The 22,081-nt window shown below is 47.8% G+C and overlaps 1 pseudogene; it reads right to left on the bottom strand.

The window, feature by feature from the left end:
• Positions 1–5,974: 5,974 nt before the first annotated feature.
• On the bottom strand, positions 5,975–20,784 carry LOC147113607 (protein IFIT1 homolog B pseudogene; annotated as a pseudogene).
• Positions 20,785–22,081: the final 1,297 nt, after the last annotated feature.

Genomic DNA, 22,081 nt, shown 5'->3' with positions numbered 1-22,081 from the left:
CACTCCCCCCTCCCCCTCCTCCCTCCCCTCCTCCCCCTCCTCCCTCCCCTCCTCCCCCTCTCCCTCCCCTCCTCCCCCTCTCCCCCTCTTCCCCTTCCCCTTCCCCCAATCCTCCCCCCTTCCCCTTCCCCACTCCCCCCTTCCCCTTCCCCCACTCCCCCCTTCCCCTTCCCCCACTCCCCCTTCCCCTTCCCCCACTCCCCCTCCCCCTCCCCCCTCTCCTCCTCCCCCCTCTCCTCCTCCCCCTCCCCCTCTCCTCCCCCTTCCCCCACTCCTCCCCCTTCCCCCACTCCCCCCTCTCCTCCCCCTTCCCCCACTCCTCCCCCTTTCCCCTTCCCCCCTCCCCCTCCCCCTCCCCCTCCCCTCCCCCACCCCCCCTCCCCTCCCCCACCCCCCCTCCACTTCCCCCCCGTTGCTCTCTCTCTTCCCCCCAGTCGCTCTCTCTCTCTCTTCCACCCAGTCGCTCTCTCTCTCTCTTCCCCCCAGTCGCTCTCTCTCTCTCTTCCCCCCAGTCGCTCTCTCTCTCTCTTCCCCCCCAGTCGCTCTCTCTCTCTTCCCCCCAGTCGCTCTCTCTCTCTCTTCCCCCCCAGTCGCGCTCTCTCTCTCTTCCCCCCAGTCGCTCTCTCTCTCTTCCCCCCCAGTCGCTCTCTCTCTCTCTTCCCCCCAGTCGCTCTCTCTCTCTCTTCCCCCCCAGTCGCTCTCTCTCTCTCTTCCCCCCAGTCGCTCTCTCTCTCTCTTCCCCCCCAGTCGCTCTCTCTCTCTCTTCCCCCCAGTCGCTTTTTTCCTCATGTTCTGGCAATCGGAGTCAAACCATTTTTCGTAGTTTTTTGTTTTGGGTTTGTTCTTTCGAACTTTTAAGTTTGACATTGATGCCAAATTATCAAAAATATTATTTAGGTTATTCACTGCCCGGTTTACGCCTTCTTTATTGTGTGTGTATGTATTTTCCAGAAAGGTGTCCAAGAGAGCTTGAGTTGTTTGGTGGCTAATTGCTTTCTGGTATTTTTCCGTGCTGTTTTTGGCCCATCTGTAAGATTTTTTAAATGTTGTACAGTTTACTGGTTTGTGTTTCTGTGTTGGTTGTTTCTGTCCTTTCAAGATATGCAGTAATTTGACTGTGGTCTGACAGTGTTGTTTGTGGTTTGACTGTGAATGTTCTGAAAGAGGATGGGTCTAGATCTGTAATCATATAGTCTACGGTGCTGAAGCCAAGAGCTGAGCAATAGGTGGATCTTCCTATGAAGTCTCCCAATAACCTACCATTGACAATGTACAGACCCAGGCTTCGACAGAGCTGCAGTAGTTGTTTTCCGTTAGTATTTGTCTGTTTGTCGCAGTTATGCCTGTGTGGATGGGAGGGGAGATCAAAATGGTTATTCCAAATATGTAATTATTCCCGTGATTATTGGTGAAGTCTGGTTCTTCTCCGTTCTTGAGTTGAGGTCCCCACATATCAACACATTTCCCTGGGCCTGGAATTGGATAATCTCCTCTCTATGTTGGAGAAGGTGTCCCTTGAGTACGGGGATTCTGTACGGGATCTGATATAAAGTGTGCAAATGAAAGCATCTTTCGTGCTGGAGATGATGCCCCTCTTAATTTTGAGCCATAAGTGGTTTTCGCCCTTTTCCACAAATTCAATGCAACTCCTAAGTTCTGCTTTGATCCAAATCAGTATGCCTCCAGATTCTCTGCCCTGGGTTACTCCTGGCAATTTATTGGAGGGGACCACCAGCTCTGTGTACCCAATGGGACAGCCAGTGTGTCCTTCTCCTCTACACCAGGTTTCCTGTAAAAAGATAATATCTAGATTTTTAATCTCATCTAGGAACTCTGGGGTCCCACTCTTCATGCCAAGCATAGAAGAGCGTAGACCTTGGATATTCCAGGTTGAGATATATAAGGATTTCATGCTAAAATTGATTTTTTTTTTACTGTGATCGGTTAAAATATGCTAAATAGTAATATGTGTTTGTCGTGTCTAAATGGGGAAAAAAGAACATTTCAATTGTCTATAAATGCTGAGGATAATTGGTTACAAATTTTTCTAACAACTAGTCCTTATTTTTTCTGATCCATAATGCGGGAGTGGATGCTGCTGATCGCCTGCATTATGTCTCTTAGTGGATTGTCTCTGCCAGTGGTATTGTGTATGCTCTGAGCACATCTCCCTCTGCCTGGTTGGGGTGGTCCTGTTCCCCTGTAGTACATGAGTGGTGCAGTTCCGACATTGTTGTTGTGCGTGGGATCCTCTCTGTTCCCGGTTGGTGTGGTGATGGTCATTGTGGTAGTCCTGGTTTGTATCCCGTTGGTCTTTGGCGATCGGGAGGGGCTCTTTTTGGGATCTGGGTGTGGACCCGGTTAAAAGCGACGTCCTTCAGGTCCTTTGCAAAGACCGATATTTGGTTCCTGTGGATATGGACTTGGTCGTAAAGACATTATACATCGAGGGTGGGTGTTGGGCCAGGTGCACGTTATGTTTTGATTCACAGTCTCTTGCTATGCTTGCATTTATCTCGTGGATTATTCTGTTGTTGAAGTCTCTTCTCGGCAATATTGTTGAAACCGTGATTCTGGTGTTTGGGAAGGTGTCGCTTGCCTTCTTGATCATTGATCCTTGCGATGTTGTTACCTTTTCCTGCTGGGCTCTTAGGTCATTTGTGCCGGTGTGTATTATTATGTGCTGAGGGGAGCCTAATTGGGTTTTGATCAGCCAATCTAGGGCTCTGTCTGTTGTTGGGCACCAGAGCTTTTCTACTTTGCGTCTAGGGAAGAGCCTTTTCTCCATAGATATTTCCATTTGAGTCTATGAGTATTACTATGTCTGCCTTGTTGGTGTTTACTGGTTTGTGGCTTTCCTCTGGACTCCCCGGTTGTGTGTTGGACCGGTGTGGTCGTGTCTGGTGTGAGCGATCCTCTTGTGACTGGGTTTCAGTGTGCTGGTCGGTCTGTGTGGCTCCCCTGTATTGTGGGTCTGCTGCTGTTGTTCATTGTGAGAGTGTAGCTGCCCAGTCTGGCTTTGTACTGTCTTGTCTCTAGCCTCTGGCTGCTGGGCTAATGCCGCTCTCTCTTCCCTGTGTCTCTCTTTGTCTTTCTGCAGCTCTTTCACCTGCTTCTGAAGTAAGTTCAGCTCCCTCCTGTGTCTCTCCCTCTCTTGTTCTTGTTACTGTTTTATTGCTGCTTGGTCGGATTTCATTTGAAGGACCTCATTTGTAAGTTTAACCAGCTGTGTCTCCAGCTGGTTAAATTTCTCCTTTAGTTGAACCGGGCTGTGTGGTCTCTGGTTGTGTGTCTGGTCAGAGCTGGAGGGCTCACTCACTTCCTGGCTAGGCTGCTTTTCTCTTGGTGAGCTGGAGGTGGTAGGGGGAGAATGTGTGCCTTTCTCTTTGATATTTCTGCTGGGGCTGGTCGAATCTACCATGAGGTTGTGGGGCCCCGGGGTGTGTGTCGGGTCGGAGCTGGAGGGCTCATTCACTTCCTGGCTTGGTTGAATTACTCCAGGTGAGGGGGGAATGGCTTTTTCCCTGGTAGTTACCCTGGGGCTGGTCCTTTCCTTTCTCAATTATTTCTCTCAGTTTCTGAAAGGCTGTTTCAAAGTCTTTGAGGTTGCCTTGCACCATTATTGTACTGTTGCCCCCAGTCGCTCTCTCTCTCTCTTGCCCCCCAGTCGCTCTCTCTCTCTCTTCCCCCCCAGTCGCTCTCTCTCTCTCTTCCCCCCCAGTCGCTCGCTCTCTCTCTTCCCCCCAGTCGCTCTCTCTCTCTCTTCCCCCCCAGTCGCTCTCTCTCTCTCTTCCCCCTAGTCGCTCTCTCTCTCTCTTCCCCCCCAGTTGCTCTCTCTCTCTCTTCTCCCAGTCGCTCTCTCTCTTCCCCCCAGTCGCTCTCTCTCTTCCCCCCAGTCGCTCTCTCTCTTCCCCCCAGTCGCTCTCTCTCTTCCCCCCCAGTCGCTCTCTCTCTTCCCCCCCAGTCGCTCTCTCTCTTCCCCCCCAGTCGCTCTCTCTCTTCCCCCCCAGTCGCTCTCTCTCTTCCCCCCCAGTCGCTCTCTCTCTTCCCCCCCAGTCGCTCTCTCTCTTCCCCCAGTCGCTCTCTCTCTTCCCCCAGTCCTCCCAGTCTCTCTTCCCCCCAGTCGCTCTCTCTCTTCCCCCCAGTCGCTCGCTCTCTTCCCCCCAGTCGCTCTCTCTCTTCCCCCCAGTCGCTCTCTCTCTTCCCCCCCGTCACTCTCTCTCTTCCCCCAGTCGCGCTCTCTCTTCCCCCCAGTCACGCTCTCTCTTCCCCCCCAGTCGCGCTCTCTCTTCCTCCCCAGTCGCGCTCTCTCTTCCTCCCCAGTCGCGCTCTCTCTTCCCCCCCAGTCACGCTCTCTTCCCCCAGTCGCTCTCTCTCTTCCCCGCAGCCGCTCTCTTCTCTCTTCCCCCCCAGTCGCGCTCTCTCTCTCTTCCCCCCCGTCGCTCTCTCTCTCTCTTCCCCACCAGTCGCTCTCTCTCTTCCCCCCCAAGTCGCCCTCTCTCTTTTCCCCCCAGTCGCTCTCTCTCTTCCCCCCCCCAGTCGCTCTCTCTCTTCCCCCCCCAGTCGCTCTCTCTCTCCCCCCCCCCAGTCGCTCTCTCTCTTCCCCCCCCCAGTCGCTCTCTCTCTTCCCCCCCCCAGTCGCTCTCTCTCTCTCTTCCAACAACAACATGCCCTCAAAAGACCCTCGGCACCGCCGGGCACTTCAGCTAGTACTATATATTAAAGCGAAATACTGCAGACGCTGGAAATCAGAAATAACGACAGAATATGCTGGAAATACTCAGCAGGTCAGGCAGCATCTGTGGAGAGAGAAACAGAGTTCTGACAAAAGGTCTTCGACCTGAAATGTTAACTCTGTTTCTCTCTCCACAGACACTGCCTGACCTGCTGAGTATTTCCAGCAGTTTCTGTTTTTATTTCCTATATATAAGTTATTACAGATGACATTGTCTCTTACCTCATGATGATCGGAATGAATAGTCCTGATACTTGTTTACTTTTACTTCTGTTGTCTGATCAGCTGCACAAACAGAACTAAGTGCGTTCAGCTCTTCTAGCATATTTATATACCATCCACACCCTTTAGAGTCACATGATTTTGAAGAGTTGTACTTGAGATTGGAAGTTGAAATCAACAGATACCTTATCATCTGTAGAAATCAACGTCACCAAAACAAAATAACCCCTCCCTCCTGGATTATGTAATGATACATGTGTTGTTTTGAGCTTTCTGTGTGTATATTGGTAGCTCTGTTGATGTTATATTCTGTTGCATTTAAGTGGGTGTAATTATGATGATTGCAGAGCGATGAGATAATTTCCATGAGCTGTTCCCCAGGTGTACAGACACCAACTTACTTTCTGTAGTAAGTGGAGTGGAAATTGGACCATGCAGCACCCGTTTTTTCGGGTACATAATGAGGGCAAAAAGCATCAATTTCCCGGCTCTGTCTCCCATGTACCCAAGTGGCCTGAAATACATCCGCGCCATTGGATTGATGATATTCAGGCATTCCTGACAGCCGTCTAAAACAGACATTAGGCCCCCTGCATATGTTAATGAGGGAACTCGCCCCTGTTTCAGGAACTCTCCTGGAAATTCATCAGCGCTGAACGGAGCAGGCATTGGGGCCATGGAAGCCATCTTAGTCCAACCCACTTCTGTCCATATCTTATAACATCTTCACACCACCCACAAAATCTGAGAGGCTGAGACTGCAAGAGGAACAGAATTTCCAATTTCCCAATAGACACTCACATTTGTAGATTAATCAGAATGATACCAGGGCTTAAAAGGTAAACTTATAAAGACAGGTTATTTGGTATATGCTTGAGTTTAGAAAGTTGAGGGAAGATCTAATTGAGGTGTTTAAAATGATAATGAGATACGATCAGGTCGATACAGAGAAACTATTTCCTCTGGTGGGGGAATCCAGAACAAGGGAGCAGAATCTTACAATTAGAGCTAGGCCAGTTAGCCGACTGACCGACCGAGTTCACCACTCTCTGGGGTACCAGAAAACGTTGCCAGAAGAAACAGAACAGGCGCATAACCAACATTCCATTCAGTGTTATCAGGATCTTCCTCCAGAGCCTTTTTAAAACATTCCTTTGCCTCTTCATAGTTTTGACTAGGAGAACTCAAGAGTGACCAATCCTCCCCGTATGCTTCAGGTATCAGTGCTGTATACTGAGAGCCATTAGTAAATTGTTTACAGATCGTCTCCAGCTTGTCGAGGTAGGACTGGGCCTCTGTCAGTTGTCCCATGTGATAATATACCCAGGCATAGTTTCCATAGGTGATGATGCTTCTTCTTTCAAATTCATGTTCATGATTCTCCCTCAGAATCTTTTCAGCTTCCTTTAAGTTTTGAATTGCCTCTTCACAGTTGCCTTGCAGACAGTTTACAAAAGCGAGATGTTTGTAAGACATGGCCTGGTATTTCACACCAGCCTGTATTGAATCTTTCAATCTTTGCTTCATATTGTCCAAGTCAATGATTTCTTGCTGTTGGCCCCACGTGAAGTGACATTGAAGCTGATCGAGCTTCTCTTTCAACAAATCCTTCTGTATGTTGCTGCAAGAGAACAAAATTCATCAAAATCCATCTTAATCTGCAACTGTAACTCATTAATATTGAATTTTTGATCCTTGTCATTGATTCTAACGCTGGCCTTTGATTAGCACCAAATGGCACAGCAGGGATATTTAGTAATGGTACATTATTAATCTATGGCATTTAATTTATATTCCAGTAGTGGACTCTGCTGGTGACTCTCAATACTGAAGTTACAAGTGAATTGCAGTCACCATCACTTGTGTCAAGTAACTTGTTCATATTAAACTTTCACAATGAATCTGAGCACTTCTGGTGATTTCCTGAATGAACCAGCTACTGAGGTTGAGTATTCTGAACTGTGGGAATGAGTTCTTTTTAAAATCACCGCTGCAGAGACCAGAAAATCAGCTGAAAATGGGGTGCACAGGAATCGATCATCAGAGATAGTGGGGGTCATTTTAACCCCCAAAACGGGTTGGTTGTCGTCGGGCGTGAAGTAAAAAATGTTAAAAATCTCAAACTCAACACCAACCCGCCTTCAATTTGCCCACTTTGAGGTTTAAAGGAGGCAGGACAGGAGACGGGTTGGCTATTTAAATATTATAATGAGGCTGTGTGTCTCAGATTTAACCTGCCTTCCAGGTTTAACCCTGGCCGGCCAGGTTTCCTGGATCTCAGGAAAGCTAAGAGATAAAGGGAAGAGAGAACTACTTTGTGGAAAAGGTAATTGCCTGCACTGCACTGTTTGTGGGCCAGGAGGAGCAGGAGAGCTTCCCCAGTGTCCCCAAAGCTTACCTTCTTCCCTACCATCGGAGCCCCACCCCGTCATCAGGCACCCCCATCAAAATACTCAACCTCTCCCCCCCCTGGATCAGACCATCCCCCAGGATTGGGGATCGGGCCCCCCAGGGATCAGGGATTGAACCCTGGGATCTGGGATCAAACCCACTTGGAGTCATGGATAGGACTCACCTAGGATCTGACACCCCCTCGACTGGGGATTGGTGCCCCCGGGATTGGGCTACCCCAGGAATTGGTGATCAGACCTACGTGGGATCCGCCAGCCCCCTCCGCCCCCCCCCATCCCACATTCTCACTAACGCAGCCGCAGGCTCCCTACCATCAACATCTTAGTGGTCACTATTGATCAGAAACCTAACTGGACCAGCCACATAAATACTGTGGCAACAAGAACAGGCCAGCGGTTGGGCATTCTGTGGCGAGTGACTCACCTCCTGACTCCCCAAAGCAGTTCCACCATCTACAAGACACAAGTCAGGAGTGTGATGGAATACCCTCCACTTGCCTGGATGAGTGCAACTCCAACAACACTCTAGAAGCTCGACACCATCTAGGAAAATGCAGCCCGCTTGATTGGCAACCCATCCACCACCTTAAACATTCACTCCCTCCACCACCGGCACACCGTGGCTGCAGTGTGTACCATCCACAAGATGCACTGCAGTAACTCACCAAGGCTTCTTTGACAGCACTTCACAAACCCGCAACCTCTACTATGTAGAAGGACAAGGGCAGCAGGCGCATGGGAACACCACCACCTCCAAGTTCCCTTCCAAGTCACACACCATCCTGACTTGGAAATATATCGTCGTTCCTTCATCGTCGCTGGGTCAAAATCCTGGAACTTCCTCCCTAACAGCACTGTGGGAGTATCTTCACCACACGGACTGCAGCGGTTCAAGAAGGTGGCTCACCACCATCTGTTCTAAAGGCAATTAGGGATGGGCAATAACTGCTGGTCTTACCAGCGATGCCCACATCCAATTAAAAAAAAAAGAGTAATGTGTTGGTTAGAACTTGCTGTGTGTATATTGGCTGCTCCGTTGATATTATTTTCTGCTGCATAGCCACTGCCGGTCTGCGTTCACCTGCTCCCAATCTCCTCGCTCCTCCTTCCCAGGACCACCTTGCGGTCACTGCCTGGAGAGGCAGCTGGCCCGAATTGGTGCTCCAGAGTGCAGCGAGTTTCCTCCAGACACTCGATTGGTGTTCACAGCTCGACAGAAATATGTTGAGGAGGTCCGAGGTCCACCGTCAGTCGAGCCTCGGGTCTCAGGTGTCTGGTGTGAGTCTGAGTGTGCTGGCCATTCTGTGTCTGAAAACAGGTCGAAACCAATTTCCAGGGCAGTGTAGGCTGACTGCATTGATTTACTGCTGAGCTGTTCAGAATGTGATTTTTTAACTCGAGTTAAACTTAAACTAATCTCACGTGTTTAATACCAGACAGTCAACGTGCAGAAAATAGCATTCAAGACCAAAGTGAGAGAAATGACTGCAACATTACATGGAGAGAGAACTGTGGAAATTGGTGACATGTATGAACAGAAAAGGGGTAATCTTTAATCTCCCAACAAAATATGAGCAAGTTCTTTGGATCAAAGTGCTCATGAGGCTTAAAAATTAACAATAAAATTCTCAAAATGAAGGATAAATTAAGACAGGCTGAAGCAAACTTGGCTCAGTGGGTAGCACTGTCGCCTCTGAGTCAGAAGGTTGTGGATTCAAATCCCACTCCAGAGACTTGAGCACTTAATCTAGACTGACAGTTTAGTGCAGTACTGAGGGAGTGCTGCACTGTCGGAGGTGCCATCTATCAGATGAGACATTAAGCCGAGGCCCCATCTGCCCTCTCAGGTGGACCACTCGAAACAGCTGGAAAAGAATCTGGAAAGGGAGGGGAGGATGCTGCTGTTGTCCTCCATCTCAGGATTATTAACCAAACCACATGCAAATTGGCATCAAGACAAACAGATTAGGAAAGTCAACACGTGGCTAAAGGAGTGGTGTGGGAAGTAGGGCCTCCATTTCTTGTGACACTGGCACCAGTACTGGGACAGGCAGGCGCTGTACCATTGGGACGGGCTGCACCTGAACTGGGCTGGGACCATGGTCCTTGCGGAAAGGATAACGAGGGCTTTAAATAAGACTTTAATCTAATAACATGGAGGAAGAGGTGTGGGGTGTGGGGAGGGAACTGCTAGAAATTACAGAAATCTAACAATAAAAGAATCAGGGAGAGAAAGTAAAGGACAAACTAAAGGAAGGAATAAGGATAACACGAATGGCCAGCAATCAGATTAAGACATAGAGCATAAAGGTAAAATAACTACTAAAAACAAAGAGAGAGGAATAATAAATGAAAACAATTTAAATTATTTGTACAGCAATGTACGTAATATTCAAAACAAAATGGATGAACTGGAGGCAATAATTGTAGAGAGTATCCGGATATAGTCGGGATGACTGAAACATGGCTACATAGAGAACAGGATTGGCAACTAAATATTCCAGGATACAACACATTCATGAAGGAAAGGGAATGAACGAGGGGAGGTGGAGTAGCTGTAGTAGTTAATAATAACATAATGGCAGTAGAAAAAAAGGATGTAACTAGTTTAGGGCCTAGGATGTGACAAGTATGATAGATACAGAATGCAAATGGATTGAGTTAAAAGGTAAGTAGGGATCCATCACCCTAATAAGGGAATATTATAGACCACCAAATAGTGGAAGGGAATTTCAGATATAAATATGTAAGCAAATCTACAAGCTGAGTAGCAGGCATATAATAACATTCACGGGAGATTTCAACTACCCTCAACAAAACTGTCAGGAAGAAGTAGCAAAAGGAGAAAAGGGAATTGAGTTTTTACCGTGTATACAGGACGTCTTTCTCACTCAGTACGTACGAAGTCCAACAAGAAAAGAATTGCTGCTGTAATGGGTAATGAACCAAAACAGATAGGATTGAGAGTGACATAAGTAGGTCAAAGACTAAGGTAATAGATTGGAAAAGAGCAAATTATGAGGATATGAGAGTGGAACTAAAGAAGATAAATTGGGAGAAAATCTTGAAAAACAAAGAGACCAAAAAACTGTGGGAAATCTTTAAAATTGTAATCGATAGAGTTCCAGAGAAACGCATTCCACTAAAAGCCAAAAACAAGCAAGCTAATTATGGGGCACCGTGGATGAATAAAGAACTAAAGGGAAAATTGAATCTAAAGAAAAGGACATATGAAAAGTAGTTAGATATTAAAGGAGAGGAGGACAGAAGGGAATATGAAGAACTTAGGAGAGAAGTTAAAATAACAATCAGTAAGGCAAAGGGAAATGACAAAATCAGACAGAAATATAAAAAGAGCTAATAAAGTGTTCTATAGAAACATAAATAACAAAAGGAAAATTAAAGTAGTGATAGGTCCACTAAAGGATGAGCAAGATAAACTCACATAAGAACATAAGAAATAGGAGCAGGAGTAGGCCAATCGGCCCCTCGAGCCTGCTCCGCCATTCAATAAGATCATGGCTGATCTGATCCTAACCTCAAATCGACTTCCATTCCCCATCTCACCCGAACCCATGTGATCTCCCGGGAGAGGCGAAAAACCAGATAAAAACCCAATGGCCAATTTGGGAGAAAAAATCTGGGAAATTCCTCTCCGACCCATCTAGGCGATCGAAACTCGTCCAGGAGATCACTCTGTCCCTGTATTTCCTGCAGTACTTACCTTCGGTAAAAGATGATCTCCACCCCAGCCAGGAACAGGCCTAATTTACTCTTGAAGGACTCCTAGCTGGCAGACTGTTCCTGAGGTCTCCACTAATCCCTGTGAATAGAACCATCTCCTGAAATCTAACACAGAATTAGAACACAAGAAGTAGGAGCAGGACCAGGCTACACGGCCCCTGGGCCCGCTCCACCACCCACAGGGCCATGACCGATCCGAACCTAGACTCATGTCCAATTTCCTGCCCGCTCCCCGTAACCCCTAATTCCCTTTACTTCTTAGAAACTGTCTATTTCTGTTTTAAATTTTTTTAATGATGTAGCTTCCACAGCTTTCTGGGGCAGCAAATTCCACAGACCTACTACCCTCTGAGTGAAGAAGTTTCTCCTCATCTCAGTTTTGAAAGAGCAGCGCCTTATTCTAAGATTGTGCCCCCTAGTTCTAGTTTCACCCATCATTGGGAACATCCTCACCGCATCCACCCGATCAAGCCCCTTCACAATCTTATATGTTTCAATAAGATCGCCTCTCATTCTTCTGAACTCCAATGAGTAGAGTACCAATCTACTCAACCTCTCCTCATATGTCCACCCCCTCATCCCCCGGATTAACCGAGTGAACCTTCTTTGTACTGCCTCGAGAGCAAGTATGTCTTTTCTTAAGTATGGACACCAAAACTGTATGCCGTATTCCAGGTGCAGTCTCACCAATACCTTGTATAACTGCAGCAATACCTCCCTGTTTTTATATTCTATCCCCCTAGCAATAAAAGCCAACATTCCATTGGCCTTCTTGATCACCTGCTGCACCTGCATACTAACTTTTTGAGTTTCGTGCACCAAGACCCCCAGATCCCTTTGTACTACAGTACTTTCCAGTTTCTTGCCATTAAGATAATAGCTTGCTCTATGATTTTTCCTGCCAAAGTGCATAACCTCACACTTTCCAGTATTGTATTCCATCTGCCAAATCTCTGCCCACTTACTTAGCCTGTCTATGTACCTTTGCAGGTTTTTATGTCCTCCTCACTCACTACTTTCCCTCCCATCTTTGTATCATCTGCAAACTTTGATATGTTACACTCGGTCCCCTCCTCCAAATCGTTAATATAGATTGTAAAGAGTTGGGGTCCCAGCACTGACCCCTGTGGAACACCACATGTTACTGATTGCCAGTCTGAGAATGAACCATTTATCCCAACTCTCTGCTTTCTGTTAGATAACCAATCACAGGTAATGACAGAAAAAGGCAGAAGTATTGAATAACTACTTCGCCTCAGTTTTACTGAAGAAGGTAACAAAATTGACAGTTCACTAGAGGATGAGCTTAAAAAGAATAGTAATACAGTTGGGATAGAATGGGAGAAAATAATTGACAAACTAGCTGAACTAAAAAATTATAAACCCCAGGTCCAGATGGTATGCGCCCACACAGACTCAAGGAAACTAGGGAGGAGAGGCACTAGTTTATATATTTCAAAATTCCATAGACAAGGGGAAAGTGCCAGAGGGCTGGCAGACAGCTAATGCTGTTCCAAAATACAAAAAGGGCAATAGAACAGAACCTTGGAACTATAGACCAGTCAGCTTAATGCCAGTGATAGGAAAGATACTGGAATCGATACTAAAAGAAGTGATAGAAGAGCATCTAGAGATAGAAAATGTAACAAAAATAGTCAGCATGGATTCCAAAATGCTAAGTCTAGCTTGTATTCGCTAGAGTTTAGAAGAATGAGGGGGGATCTCATTGAAACTTATAAAATTCTAACAGGACTAGACAGACTAGATGCAGGAAGAATGTTCCCGATGGTGGGGGAGTCCAGAACCAGGGGTCACAGTCTAAGGATAAGGGGTAAGCCATTTAGGACTGAGATGAGGAGGAATTTCTTAATCCAGAGAGTGGTGAACCTGTGGAATTCTTTACCACAGAAGGCAGTTGAGGCCAATTCATTAAATATATTCAAGAAGGAGTTAGATATATTTCTTAAGGCTAAAGGGATCAAGGGATATGGGGAGAAAACAGGGACTGGGTACTGAATTTGGATGATCAGCCATGATCTCATTAAATGGCGGAGCAGGCTCAAGGGGCTGAATGGCCTACTCCTGCTCCTATCTTCTATAAGTCATGCCTAACTAAGCTGATAGAATTCTGTGAAGAGGTAACAGAAAGAGTAGACAAGGGTAATGCAGCAGATGTCATATACCTGGATTTTCAAAAGGCCTTCATTAAGGTACCACACGGTAGGCTCATGATAAATGTTAGGGCATGTGGAGTTAGAGGACAAATAGATGAATTGTTAGCAAATTGGCTAAAAAATAGAAAGCAAAGTATAGGGGTAAAGGACAGTTATTCCGATTGGAGGAAGGTAAAAGTGGTAGAGAGGCAGAGAGGTTTAGGGAGAGAATTACTGAGCTTTGGACCGAGGCAGCTGAAAGCACGGCCGCCAATTGTGGAGCAATTAAAGTCGGGGTTATAAAAGAGGCCAGAATTGGAGGAACGCAGAGATCTCAGAGGGTTGTAGGGCTGGAGGAGTTTATAGAGATAGGAAGGGGTGAGGCTATGGACGGATTTGAAAACAAGGGTGAGAGTTTTAAAATTGTGGCATTGCCGGACCGGGAGCCAGTGTAGGTCAGAGAGTACAAGGGTGATGGGTGAACGGGACTTAGTGCGAGTTAGGATACGGGCAGCAGAGATTTGGATGAGCGCAAGTTTATGGAGGGTGAAGGTGGAAGCCTGACCAGGAGAGCACTGAATGAGTCAATTCTAGAGGCAACGAAGGCATGGATGAGGGTTCCAGCAGCAGATGAGCTGAGTCAGAGGCAGTGTCGGGTAATGTTACCGAGGTGGAAGTAAGCGGTCATGGTGTTGGAGCAGATATATGGTGGGGAGCTTATTTCGGGGTCAAGTACAACACTAAGGTTCTAAACGCTCTGGTTCAGCATCAGGTAGTTGCTAGGGCGAAGGATGGAGTTGGTGGCTAGGGAATGGAGTTTGTGGCGGAGACCGATGGTCTTCCCAATATTTAGTTGATGGAAATTTGTGCTCATCCAGTGCTGGATGTTAGACAAGCAGTGTGACCAATTAGAGACTGTGAAGGTGTCAAGCGAGGGGTTGGTGAGATAGAGCCGGGTGTCCTCAGCGACATGTGGAACCTTACGTTTTATTTTGGGATGATGTTGCTGAGGGGCTGCAAGTAGATGTGAAATAGGGCGGGGGGGGGGGCAAGGATAGATCGTTGGGATTCTCCAGAGGCAATGGTGCTGAAGTGGGAAGAGAAGCCACTGCAGGTGATTCTCTGGCTACGACTAGATCAATAAGAATGGAATGAGATGAGTGTTATAAATCTCATCATCATGAAGAAACATCTCATGGAATAACACTGGACGGCCAGCTGGTGGCGCCATCCAAGGAGTATAAATACTCAGGCGTGGGCCCAGCTTGCCAGGGACATTTTGTAAGACAGGAACTAGTGAAGTACAGCTAGACCTCCATGTTTTGAAACAAGTTAATTAAAGCCTTGCTTTATACTCGAACCAAGTGCGTAGTGAGTTTTATTACGTCAATTTAATCAACTTGATATCGACTCCACACTCTGAGTGATTTCAGGAACAGCCAGCTATGACTTCAACTGCAGAAGGGAACTCCGGCATAGTAATCGATCCATCATGGACAAACTACTCAGACCCGCCCGTCTGGACTTGGACCCGAATTCACCTACAACTGCAAAGGTATGGAAACACTGGTATTGTACCTTGAGCAACTTCCTCAGGGTGTGTGGTGAGAATGTTCCTGATAAATTAGAGATATTGCCAATTATGTATCTCCTCATGTGTTTGACTATATCGAAGACTGTGTAGAGTATGACTCCGCTATCCTAATATTACAGCGACTATATGTTAAGGCTCCAAACAAAATTTTTGCTCGGCATCTACTGGCCACAACTCGACAACAACCCGGGGAATCACTTGATGAATTCCTTCAGAAACTTCGCAGGCTCAGCAAGGATTGTAACTTTAAAGCTGTCACAGCTGAGCAGTACCAGGAGGAGTTAATTTGTGATTCCTTTATTAATGGGATTGCGTCTCCCTTAATACGCCAGCATCTGTTGGAGAATAAAACCCTTGAGTTACAGGCTGCCTATGACTTAGCAAAGAGGAATGCAGATACCTATCTTATACCTCATGCACAGGCTGCTGCTATCACTTCTAATGACTCCTTCGATAGGTCTCGGGTGGAAGCCCTCACTGATGATGACTCTAACCTAGCAGATGACAACCCTACCCTAGAAACCTTCACTGATGATGACCCCGCCCTAGCAGCATCTTGGCAATCTGGAAGGAAGTGTTTCTTCTGTGGAAGTACGTTCCATTATAGGAAATTTTGTCCTGCTCATAACGCAACCTGCAATCATTGCAGCAAGAAAGGTCACTTTTCTAAAGTATGCCAGTCAAGAGACTCTGTTAGTAAAAAAGGCCACTTTTCTAAGGTATACCGGTCGAGAGCTCCTGTTAGTTTTGCAGCTATTGGCCTAGAAATTGGGTTGGGGCGCCAAAGTGGCGCAAAAGTCGGCGGAGCGCAGGATTTAGCGCAGCGATCGGAGTGATAACGATCGCCAGATATTCAGTTTCATTGCCCCTCGAGGGAGACGGGGCGAGGCTCGAGGCGCTCCGCCTCCCTCTTAGGGCGCTGAAACTGATTATCGCAGTGCAACGTGCCGCAGCACCACACGCTGCGGCACGGCACGCTGCGGTACTGCAGGCCTTCCTCCCACTGTTAAGGGGGAGGTGCCTGCAACAGCGCGAGCCCCGATCGCGAGTGCCGGCAAATGAGCCCGGCAACAAGGAGAAGTGCCGGGCTCTCGGGAAACAGCCGGCAATGCTGCGGGGGGGGGGTGTTAGGAGGCCGGGGACGGAGGTGATGGCAGGCGGCCACCGGAAAAGCGGCCGCCCCGCACCTCCACCTTAACTTGCGCCGCTGCCGGCACAGTAAGGCCCCGTGAACCGGGCGCGGGTAGCGAGCGGCGCAACTGCGGTGTTCGCTACCAAATATCGCGAACGGCGCACGAATGGGGCGCTGCGCACACCGATGACATCATCGGTGGCGGCGCAGCGCAAATGCCTAACACCACCATTAGCGCCCCTACTGAATATCGCCGGAGACGCAGCCAGTGGCGCTACAGCCACTGACTGCCTCTTTAGGCGCTAACAGGTGGCGCTACTCACCCAATTTCTCCCCCACTATCTATAAAACTGCTCCTCCCCCAAGAGCCATTACTAAGGTTACAGCTGCTATCTATGAAACTGCTCCTCCCCCAAGAACCACTACCAAGGTTACAGCTGTCAAGGGTAAAACTGCTCCTCCTCCCATCACAGCTGTTTTTCCCCAAAGTCTGTCCCATGCAACCATGAAGGTTTTGGTAAATGGACACATTTTGAGCGCACTAATCAACTCATGCAGCTCTGACAGCTTCATTACTGAGCGGGCTGTCAGTAAGTTAAAACTGCATATTTACCCCTCAGACAGGGAAATTGCAATGGCTCTGATGACACTGACCACCAACTCTTCCGGCTTTTGTCTTGTCGACCTTATTCTCAATGGCTGCACTTATTTCTCCACTCGTCTCGGGGTGCTCAAAAACCTATGCAGTAATGTGCTCCTGGGACAGGATTTCCAGAAACAACACAAAAGACTCACTTTCGAGTTTGTAGGGTCAAAGCCAGAGCTTACTATTTCCAAAGAACCGTTTTGTGCCCATTCGGCGGCTTCGCTTGATGAGCCCTCCTTGTTTGCCAATCTTTTCCCCCGATGTAAGCCCATAGTCACTAAATCACGACGTTTCAGCCAAGATGATCGATCCTTTATCGAGGCAGAAATCTCTCACCTTCTAGTTGACGGTATCATTGAGCCATGTTCATCTTCCTGGCGGGCTCAAGTCGTCGTTGTTAAAAATCCTCTGAAGCAACACAAGAAACATCTTTGCATCGATTACTCATAAACTATTAACCAGTATACCAACCTGGATGCCTACCCACTACCACGCATCGATGATATGGTCTATAACCTTGCAAACTGCAAGGTATTTTCAACTTTTGATTTAAAGAGTGCATATCATCAAGTACCGTTAAAGGACTCTGACAAAAAGTATACAGCCTTTGAGGCCAATGGTCGGCTTTATCAGTTTTGTCGCCTTCCATTTGGGGTCACCAATGAGGTGGCCGTCTTTCAACGGGCAATGGCTAGCCTAGTCAAACAGGAGAACTCAACGGACACTTTTCCATATCTAGATAATATCACCATTGCTGGTCATGACCAGAAGGGGCATGATGGTAATCTCCAGAAATTTTTTGACGTTCTCCGTCATCGCAACTTAACCTTAAATGAGTCCAAATCTGTGAAATCAGTACCATCAGTCAACATCCTTGGCTACTGGGTGGGCAACGATGTCATCAAAACGGATCCAGAGCGACTTTGTCCGCTTCAGGAGCTCCCTCCCCCTACGAATCTCGGCTCTCTTCATCGGGCACTCAGCATGTTCGCCTATTATGTGAAGTGGATACCCTACTTCTGCGACAAGATCCAGCCCCTGCTTCATGCGAAGTCATTTCTGTTGGAGGCAACGACTATTTCAGCTTTCAACCTCCTCAAGCGACAACTGGAAAAAGCCACGCTTTGTTCCATTGATGAAAATCTTCCTTTTGTGGTCGAGTGCGATGCATCGGAGGTGGCGATCTCTGCTACCTTGAATCAAGGTGGTCGACCCGTTGCATTTCGGTCCAGAACTTTGCAGGGTAGCGAGCTCCATTATCCTCCTGTCAAGAAGGAGACTACGGCCATCATCGAAGCTGTACGTAAATGGAGTCATTTTCTCGCTCGTCGCCATTTCACACTTATAGCTGATCAGCACTCCGTGGCCTTTATGCTGGATAACCGGAAATGCACTAAGATCAAGAATAACAAAATACAACTCTGGAGGATGGAATTGGCAGCCTTTGGATACACCATACATTGTCGACCCGGCAAAGAGAATGTGGCCCTGGATACCCTCACGTGGGCATTCTGCTCTTCTATGTCAACTTTGACTCTTGCAGATCTTCATACTGACTTATGCCATCCTGGCGATACCCGTATGTTGCACTTTGTGCAATCTAAAAATCTCCCATTTTCTACGGAAGATGTGAAAAGAACATGCTCCTCCTGTAGAATTTGTGCGGAATTAAAACCGCAATTCTTCCGTCCAAATGATGGCTCGCTCATACACGCTATGCAGCGACTCAGCATTGACTTTAAACGGCCATTGCCTTCCTCAACGCGAAACACCTACTTACTTACTATGGTGGACGAATATTCACGCTTTCCCTTTGCTTTCCCCTGTCCCAATATGCTTACTTCCACAGTGATCAAATGCCTTGACCAAGTCTTTTCCCTTTGCAGTACGGCCAATTTCATCCACTCTGATCGGGGTCCCTCCTTCATGTCAAGCGAACTCAAAAGTTATCTTTCCCAACGGGGAATCGCCACAAGTAAAACGACACCGTACCATCCCATCGGTAATGGACAGGTTGAGAGATACAACGCTATCATTTGGAACACTGTTCGTCTTGCACTGAGGTCACACAACCTACCAGACCAGCAGTGGGAAACTATGCTCCCTGACGTGTTGCATTCCATCAGGTCTCTTCTTTCTACGTCCACCAAAGTCATGCCTCATGAACGATTCTTCAGTTTCCAGCGTCGCTCCACTCATGGGACATCCCTACCATCATGGTTGGCAGCTCCCGGCCCGGTGCTGCTCCGAAGATTCGTCCGATCTTCCAGAAACGATCCCCTCATCTACAAGGTGGAACTCACGGATGTTAATCCCATGTATGCGCACGTGCGGTACCCTGATGGCCGGGAGTCCAACGTTTCACTCAGAGATCTGGCTCCCTGTCCAACCAGTCCCACGGACCCAACTGATAGAGGGACCCACGGTAATGATGCCGACACTCTGCACTTCTTTGAAGATGATGCCCTACCTGGGACATCAAGAGATCTGCCGGCGACCCCACCAGATCCACTCAGGGAGCCGAGCGCTCCCCATGGGATCGCCACCCGAAGCCAGGACGCCGGTCAATCCCCGGCTATCAAACAAGATGAAGCCAGCTCTGCGCCTGTGGGGACCCGCACCTGAGTCATGATCTCCTCAGTCTCCCTCAGGTCGATCAAGGAGACACGGGCCCTGTTGATCTACCAGTACGGATCAAGCTGCCCAGGGACCAAGACACGGTCCGGGGGAGACGTGCCTTCCAGCCATAAACAAAGATCTAAATGACTGCAGCTATTCGTGGTCCGCCTAATCCGTTAGGAGGAAGTCGTCAGACTTCCAAATCTTTTAGGCAGGAAGAATGTTATAAATCCCATCATCATGAAGAAATGACTCATGAAATAACACTGGACGGCCAGCTGGTGGCGCCGTCCAAGGAGTATAAATACTCGGGCGTGGGCCCAGCTTGCTCAGGGACATTTTGTAAGACAGGAACTAGTGAAGTACAACTAGACCTCCATGTTTTGAAACAAGTTGATTAAAGCCTTGCTTTATACTCTAACCAAGTGCGTAGTGAGTTTTATTACGTCAACGAGTGCAGTCCCACCCAGCTGGACTGCGGAGGAGAGTTGTTGGAGGAGGATGGAGTGTTCAAATGTGTTAAAGGCTGCAGACGGGTCGAGAAGGACAGGCAGGGGTAGTTTATCATCGTCACAGCCGCATAGGATGCAATTTGTGAATTTGCTAAGGGCCGTTTCAGTACTGTGGCCGAGGTGGAAACCTGATGGATGTGATCCAAACATGGAGTTGTGGGAAAGATGGGCATGGATTTGGGAGGTGACAGCATGTTCAAGGACTATGGAGAGGAAAAGGAGGCTGGTATGCAAAGAGGGGTCAAGGGTTTTTTTTAAGGAGAGGGCTGATGACGGGAGAGTTGAAGGGGAGGGGGAAAGTACCAGAAAGTGAACCGTTAACAATATCAGCTAATATGGGGGCCAGGAATGGAAGTTGGGAGATCATCAGTTTGGTGGGAATAGGGTGGAGAGAGCATGAGGTGGGTCTCATGGACAAGTTGAGCTCGACGGGAGCATGAGGGGAAAAAGGAGAGAAACTAGAGAAAGATCTAGGAAGTGATTTTATCGATGGGGATGTGATGGAGGCGGAAAAGCTGCTTGTCGGGTTTTAGTCCCACCTCCATCGACGTCCGGCCAACCCACGCTATTTTCCCTTGATTGACCTTGTTAAGCCCGCCCAGTGGGCTTAGCAGGCCAATTAAGGGAAAGCCGGTGACAGAGAACATCAGCCTATGACGTTTCGTCTGTCAAGATTTTTCGCCAGATGAATTGTCATCGTTTGACAGCTCTGTGAAGCTGTCAGTGACAATCTGTCTTCTAAGTTGAGTCCTTTACTCAAGACTCACTTAGAAAGCTTTCCTGAGCAGAAAGCAGAAGGCTGCTGCATTTAAGAATGCAGCGGGCATTCTTCTTTCTCTGCCGCTGAGATGAGGCAACTCCGCTGCCTAAAGGGATGAAGCCTGGAGGAAGAAGCAAAGCTAAGTAATCTTATTAAAACACATTAGAGTCACCTCACACACTTACCTCTCCACACTTGCACTCATTACTGACCTGCACAGCGCACGTTTTGGCCGCTTCGATCCTCGCAGACCCATGGCTCGCCTCGCTGACCCTGGTGAGGTTCAGAGCCATCGAGAAGCCCACACTTCAGGGCTCAAAGTAGGAATTAGCCAAAAAACTGCCTGTTAACTAGCTGTAAACAAGCAGTTAATTGGCACTAATCCCCTTCCCGCCTCGAGGAGATGGGACCCGGCGCGGGTCGGGTACCCGCCTCCTGGGAAGATGGCACGGAGGCGGGTTGAGGGCGGGATTGGTACCCACACCCAGATTCTGCCATTTTTCCGGCAGTCCGACCTCCATACCCGCCTCCCCAGGGCTGGGAAAATCACCCCCGTAAGTTCAGGGCTAGGGCAAGGGGGCACCTTAGCGGAAATTTAGCCCGGCGGTCTAGGTGAAGGGAGGGAAGCGAGAGAGGCAGCTAAATGGTTGGTTTAAATCTTAGTGATAAAGATGTCCACGAGCTCTTCATACTTTTTGTTGGTGGTGTAAGACTCGCAAAATTCAACAGATTCCCCAAAACCAAGAAGATTACCCTAAGGACGGGATGTTTGGACTGTTAATAAACCATGTCAGAATGGTATAAGAATACTGGGCCTAAAGGGAGATTTTAAAAATCAAGGACCCCAGGATTTTGGTTTTTATTTTAAAAGCATGTTCGAGCCTGTGGAAGAAAAGGGGGCTGCAACAAAAGGAATTGGGATTGGCCTCTGTAAATGGACAGTCTTGAGTATTGGCATTAGCCAAGCTGTCTGGAGACTATCTGGACTGTCTCAGTCATTTTACATAATGACAATAGACCAACGGAAGAGCAGTTCCCACCCAAAATTACAGAACCATCCAAAGTATACATAATGCAGAACACGCCCCCAACTAACAAAAGAACCTTGGCCCCCACAGAATAAGACAAGTGTTACTGCAATTAAACAAGAGGTTATACAATCACTTAAAACCACTTAAGAATCGATGGGTCCACCCCAAAACCACTTTGTGCAATTTTAAACCAATTAAGATCGATGCGACCGTCCCGAAACCTATTGAACAATTTTTAACCCATCAATGTTAACGAGCCTGCCAAAACTAACAAAGAGACAGAACTGATTTGGCGCGCAGATTAGCAGGCCTCAAATGGTATAATTGAGGGCCTGTTTTTACAATGGCAGGTAAAGCAGTTCAATAAGTTCAACAAAGGTACAGTGCGGTTCCAGGGTTCGGTTCAAGGAGTGCGGGTCCAGTTCGGGTCGAGCGGTTCAAGCAGTTGAGTGAGAGGAACGTTCCAGGAGCGGAGACGAATTGAAGAAAAGAGTTTTGCTTCATTCATGTGAAATCAAGTCA

Source organism: Somniosus microcephalus, chromosome 8, assembly GCF_052327205.1.
Source record: "Somniosus microcephalus isolate GS21.2 chromosome 8, FLI_Smic_1.0, whole genome shotgun sequence".
NCBI lineage: Eukaryota > Metazoa > Chordata > Chondrichthyes > Squaliformes > Somniosidae > Somniosus > Somniosus microcephalus.
Note: the sequence above shows the minus strand (reverse complement) of the source record. Positions and strands in the feature narration are given on the sequence as shown.